The sequence below is a fragment of the Myotis daubentonii genome, chromosome 1 (assembly GCF_963259705.1).
Source record: "Myotis daubentonii chromosome 1, mMyoDau2.1, whole genome shotgun sequence".
NCBI lineage: Eukaryota > Metazoa > Chordata > Mammalia > Chiroptera > Vespertilionidae > Myotis > Myotis daubentonii.
In genome coordinates this window covers 153,378,681-153,385,307 of record NC_081840.1, presented here as the reverse complement: position 1 = coordinate 153,385,307, position 6,627 = coordinate 153,378,681, and the positions used below count along the sequence as shown (strand labels likewise).

The window sequence follows — 6,627 nt, the reverse complement described above, 5'->3', positions numbered from 1 at the left end:
TGAACAAACTAACTATTCATTTCTCCTCATAACCATGAATGCTACAAATTCTGTAGCTTACACTGCAATTTTGTTTAAGAGACATTATAGCCTGCAATCTTAGTTCATTTGGTGCTAGTCTGGTAAATGGCCATCTTTCATATCAAAAATTTCAATCAAAGCACTGATCGGTGGGTTAATATTATAGAAAGAGCACCCGAGAGGAACATAAAGAAACGGCTGGATTTTAGTACCTGGTAAAATAGTTCTCTACTCCAAAATAGGAATAGTTAAATCAACAAAATGACTTGGAGTAAATATGACCTTCCTTGGTGTTTCAATTTATTTGAGTGATACTTCACCAATATCTTATAAATCTTCATCATCTACTGTTGTTTGTTTCAGATGTTAATTTTAAAACTTATACTGTTTTCTATCAACATAGCTTGATATATACATCCTGCCCTGAGAATGAATAAAATGAAGTAAATTGAAATATTTTGACAAATATGTAGAAGCCCCATAATAATTTCCATTATAGGAAATATAGGAATAGTTTCCATAATAGGAATTCATAGTCGGATAAGATGGTGGACACTGTCTGTGATCTTCTATGGACCCAATCCCTTCTTTTGTAGGATTATAATAGCTCCCTTAATATAATTTTGGCAAGGTTAAAAACAAACTAACGTGTATATAAGATGCTTGTGTGTTATTTCTCATAGGGAGCATTTTCTCACAGTCATCTTTCCAATGACCAAAGGGGGATGATGCTGACAGCTGCCACACACCCCGCACATCAACTCTGTGCCCCTCACAATGCCAGCAGGACAGGTATCATCCTCATCTACAGTCACATGAACACTGAGGGTCCAAAGATTAGGTGAGATCCCAATCATTTGTAGTATCTTATTGTAAATTTCTGCAAAACACTCTATGATGATTACATATTCTAGTTAAGTTTATACTCTCTGTTAGAAATATTGTCTGTTTTGTCTTAAGTTATTCATAGCAAAAATGTGGGTTAACTTTTCAAAGGTAGGCTCAGTGTTTCAAATTGTTTCAATGTGCAACTATTAGAGGTAGGCAAACCATTTCTGATTATCTGTAACAACTCATAAGGAGAGATCAAACATAAGGAATTGGTACAAACTCTGGCTTAATCCATAGAATGTTAGAGCCAGAAATATTTTTCTCTTGAGCGGTGATTTTTCTTCATTTGAGGTTTTCTGGTCTTTACTGATTGGGCTGAGCAGGTGATGGGTGATTTCATGTCCCATGGGTATAGGAAGGCGTCCGTCTCTCCACCTTGGCACTGCTTCTCCTGCCTGAATAGTCGATTGCTTCTTTATTCCTTTATTTCACTTGCTCACTCATTTGCAGCCAAGAGTAGCTCAGGAGGAAACCCTTCCGCTGGAATGAAATATTGGCAGGGCGGAGAAAAACTTGCACATTATTACCAAATTAAATGCCTGTGTCTGAGACTCAGGGACAAGCATCAGGCCATGTTGCATATTAAATTCAGGGGAAGCTTTTGGAAGAAAGAAAAGTCCATGTCACAAATTGATTTATGATCTTTAGGCCATGGAAGAATTCTCAATAGTCTCATTGTCTTCTTATTATTTTCTTTCTCCTCCTGCTCCCCCTTCTCCTCTTCTGCAACAAACTCTAATGCATCTTTAAAATTTTTAACATAAATACACAGTTCCCTGTGCACACATGGACATATATACACACCTACAGAGAGGCCCAGGTCGGCTCTTCAACTCCACATTTGGCTGAATAAGTCAATCTTTGATGCTTGACTAAACTTTAGGTTCTATAATAAAGTACCACAGATGGGTGGGGGGAGGGGACCTTGTATACAACAGACATTTATTGCTCAAGGTTCTGGAAGCTGGTAATTTTTACTTGTGAATTCATATATGGTTGAAGGAGTTTCTTTCCTAATACCAGCAAAGGAAGTGCCCTCATAATTAGGCACACAGCTTGTAACCACTTAGGCCAGTTCCTCGGGCTGTGGTGAAGGATGTTTGCTATGTAGTGTAATCCACAGTTGAGGGGGTCCTGTAGACTTCTCCTTTAGAGACAATGGGATAGGATGAAATGCAACATACAGTATTTCTAAAGTGATACTCTGGCTGCTCAATACTTAGTGAGAAATAAAACAAATTCTTAGTATTTCCCTTATTAAGTCCATTCTTATTAAGATACTAAATTTGGGGGAATGCAGAGAATTTTAGAATCTGAGCCATCTACTCCCAACACCCCAGTACCCTGAGAGTTAAGCAGAGGGGAGAGGAAAAATGGGGATGGCTTGGGGAAAGAGTAAACAGAGAGAAAAAGAGGAGGAATCTGATTCCTAGGAAGGAGGACTTCAATTAATAGATGGCTCAAGGGGAAAGTAAACAAATGTTTTACCTTCTTCTCAGGACTCTGCTACACACGGCGGGGGATGAGTAAGACTTTCCAGCAGTGTATGCACCTCTGTGACTTCGCAGATGGTATAAACACAGAATCGGGGGTCAAAAACCCTGTGTGCTATAGCCCTTTACAGTTTGCAAAGGTCGCTCAACTATGCAATCTTATTTGATTCCACAATGTCAGTGAGGCTTGTCTACACCACAGTAGGTGGCAAAGCTGAGCCTCAATCACAGGTGTCCCTTTTCAAATATCCAGACTATAAAACACACTAGAGAAGCCTTGTTGTGATATGCAATATACAGAAAGAACTATAGAAATTCATAGCCTGCCAAGAAATCCTACAGTCTGAATCCCATTGGCAGGGGACATGCAAAGTCGCCTTAACAGTAAGTATGCCCTCAGCAAAACCCGATTGACTGTAATCTGATGAAAAGGATTAGCATATGAAAGGAAAGATAATGTGTCAATGAGAACTAGCTATGTAAACTGTGTCCATTCCAGTTGTCTGGGTTCTGCCTTGCAGAGAAACTGAGGGTTTGTGTAGTACATATTCAACCAGCGTGGAGAAAGCATCAGCCTAACAAAATCTCATGCTATTAAAACTTCAAACCACATAATTAACTCCCTTTGCTCTGATATCATGTTTAGGAAGAAATCATCCTGTAATTTGACTTTCTGTGTAGCTTTTCTCCAAGGACAGGCTGTGCTTGTTAACATGCTGTCCATGTTAACATGCTGTCCCTAAGACAATTCTATTTCACATTGTAAATGAGCAAGCCATCTCTGTGGTTTTTCTACTTCGGGCTTTGATCAAATCTACCAGGATGTGTATCACCTTCTGCAAGTCTAGTCACTCCAGATGCAGGCCTCTACCCACCCCTCCATGATGAGCTTTTAAGAGAGGAATTACATTGCTGGAGGCCAAGAAGCCGGTCATGAATGGTAAAGACTATTTAAATTACCGCATTTTACAAGAAGTTGGAGGCTGTACTGTGAAAGAGAAATGGAGCCAGATGCCGAGTAAACGCAATAAAGGCATATTTCACTCAGTTCTATTGCAATACGAGGAGTCTTTGGTATAAAACCCAGCTCCATTCCAAATACCGAAAAGATTGCTGAGTATTTATAGCCAGGGGGCAGAGAGCGGTACCTGGATGGAAAATTACAAAGAAGAGACATCAAACTAGTGAGAGGAGGTTGGGAAGACAGTCTGCTAGTCTGGCCTAATAGGATTGGGATTTTTGCTTAAGGTGGGCCAAGGACTTAGATGTCAAGGGTGGGGGATGAGGACCTTGATCATATATGGACAGTGATCAGATGTCAAAGATTCAGATTCTCCCTGAACTCATTTGAAAGGATTCTTGCTAAAACTGAGGCAGCCCAGGTCACAGCCCAAGTCTGAGGCCTACTCAAAAAGATGGCTTACAGTGGTTCTCAACCTGTGGGTCTTGACCCCTGAAAATACATCCTGCATATCAGATATTTACATTACGATTCTAATAGTAGCAAAATTACAGTTATGAAGTAGCAACGAAAATAATTTTATGGTTGGGGGTCACCACAACATGAGGAACTGTATTAAAGGGTCGCGGCATTAGGAAGGTTGAGAACCACTGAACCTGACCAGAATTTCATCAAGGAGAGGGCCTCTTAAAATGCACAATACCTTGGAGGCACTTTAAGATTTATATTTTGGGTCTTCTACTTCCTAGAGTTTTTTCACTATTCTATGCCACCTTGACTTTTTTTTTTTTTTAAATATATTTTATTGATTTTTTACAGAGAGGAAGGGAGAAAGATAGAGAGTTAGAAACATCGATGAGAGATAAACATCGATTAGCCGCCTCCTGCACATCTCCTACTGGGGATGTGCCCGCAACCCAGGTACATGCCCTTGACCGGAATCGAACCTGGGACCTTTCAGTCCGCAAGCCGACACTCTATCCACTGAGCCAAACCAGTTTCGGCTATGCCACCTTGACTTTTACCCACTTTAACAATTATTATTATTTTGCTTCAGTTTTTATAATGTTGAATTTTGTGCTTGCAAACCATCCCACTGAGTTGATGAAATTCACTTAACCATTTCCCTTCAAAGTGCCTGGTAGACCTGGCTCAGGAGACTGCTTTTGTAATAAATAGTAGAGGCCCGATGCACGAAAATTCGTGCAAGAGCAGGCCTTCCTTCCCCTGGCTGCCAGCACCAGCTTCCCTCCGGCACCCGGGACCCTGGCTTCCCTCCTCCAGCCACCCGCAGGCACCAGGGACCCAGCTGGCTTCCCTCCAGCCCCTGGCTTGGTCAGGAAGGATGTCTGGAAGGATGTCCGGAGGATATCCAGTCTAATTTGTATATTACCCTTTTATTATTATAGATAAGGACACACTATTACTTCTGTGGTATTCTTTTCTTGAGATAAATTTTAGGAGAGAGATTAATACATCCAGCACCTATGTATCTTTATGGTTGCTATAATATTAAATACTTATTTTATGAATGAAAAAGGAAAAAGGAGTTCTATGGAAAGTAACCACACAGGATGATCTAATCATAAATTCCTGACTCAACAGGTCATGGTGGGTAGTCACACCCCAGGCATATAACTTCTTTAGTAAAAGGTTCATCTTTGCTTTAAGCAGCCCTGTCTATTGTTTCTGGGCATCTAGGATAACACACCTTTGAAATAAGTGTGACCACCACTTAATCTTATTAACTATCCTGTAATGCAATCCTCACTTTCTCCCACCTCCATGTAATCTTCTTTACTTTCCCTCCTTAATTCCAAATGCATAACAGAAATTGCCAAACTATCACTCATTAGAGCATTTGAGATCTTGCTTCCTGGCAATTGTCCGCAATTCTGGCTTAACTAAACTCTTATGAAAATTCTCCAGAGGTTTGGATAGTTGTTACATGAACACTATTTTAGGAAGCTCTCAATACTTTATGTGTAACTCAGTACCCCCTTAACCGGCCATCTGTGTTGTGATTTATTTTTATTTTATTTTTTTCAAATATGGAATACTTCATGAATCAGGGTGTCATTCTTGCATAAGGGCCATGCTAATCTCCTCTGTAGTGTTCCAGTTTTAGTATATGTGCTGTGAAGCCAGCGCTGTGTGTTGTAATTGAAAACACTAATGTAGCAAGTACAAACACTTCCACGGGATTGCTTTCACTTGCAGTTCTGTAATTACCATGGATGGTTCCGTTTTCTGTTTCCCCTTGTGTGGGTTTTCTGTAGCCTTTTAAAATAGTCAAATTATTTATTTTATTAAATGTCAGGGCACACGGATATAAATATGACTGGAAATGGAAGTGATGTGATTGCTATAAGATGCATGACACAGATGAATTGATAAAGTGGTTTGGGAACTTTCCTGAAACCCTTAAAAACTTTTCCTGATCACAAATGTATGTATTTGGAAGGCCTGTAGGTAAATGCTTCACAATAATATTTAAGAATTTTTTAGCAATGTTTTGCAAAATTGAGCCTAATTCAGTTCAGACTGAGATGGATGACCAAAAAGAAGAGTGCTATAAAATAAAAACAATACTAACAATATTACGTGCACTTTTATTCATATTTTATTTTTTGTAATTTGTTGGAAATTACCCTTTTTAATATCTTATATTAACATAAGATATTACTATCTAAATATCTTATTTCTCTAATTTACTTGACAATTACACCTTTGGAAATTAGTAATAGTCACTATTTTATTCTTAATATAAGAAGACTTTAGCTATCTTAATTTACTTTTACTAGGTCTTACATAATTTGAATCAAGACATGTTATATTTTCCGGAGATTTAGAAAAATGACCAGAACTTAGAACTGTATACTTACAGAGATGATATGATTTTTATTTTTTATATGTACTTATTATTATTGATAGTATTATAGATATCTCCCATTTAAAAATACAGTATATTTTTATAAATCAGACAGAAAATCCTTTTTTCACCTATTTGGCTACTTTTTTTGTAACGTAAATTTAAGTCAGTAACAACCCACGTAAGCGAGCCTCCTGGCTGCTTGGGAATGTTGAGGGCTGTACTGCGTGCTTGTCAGTGATGATGCTCAGAGAAGCCGAGGTGGGCTCAGCTCTTCCCTGGGCTGTGATGGCTCCTGACCTTCCTCATCACCGCCCGCCCACCCACCAGATACAGCCTCCTATCTCCTTGGTAAGGGTTTTGCTGTGCAGCACAGTGAAAGGTCTTTC

The 6,627-nt window shown here is 39.2% G+C and overlaps 1 non-coding gene across 1 annotated transcript; it reads right to left on the bottom strand.

The window, feature by feature from the left end:
* Nucleotides 1-5,411: 5,411 nt before the first annotated feature.
* LOC132224009 (U6 spliceosomal RNA) lies at nucleotides 5,412-5,517 on the bottom strand. The gene has a single exon (XR_009450575.1). It is a non-coding gene; the product is annotated as a U6 spliceosomal RNA (small nuclear RNA).
* Nucleotides 5,518-6,627: the final 1,110 nt, after the last annotated feature.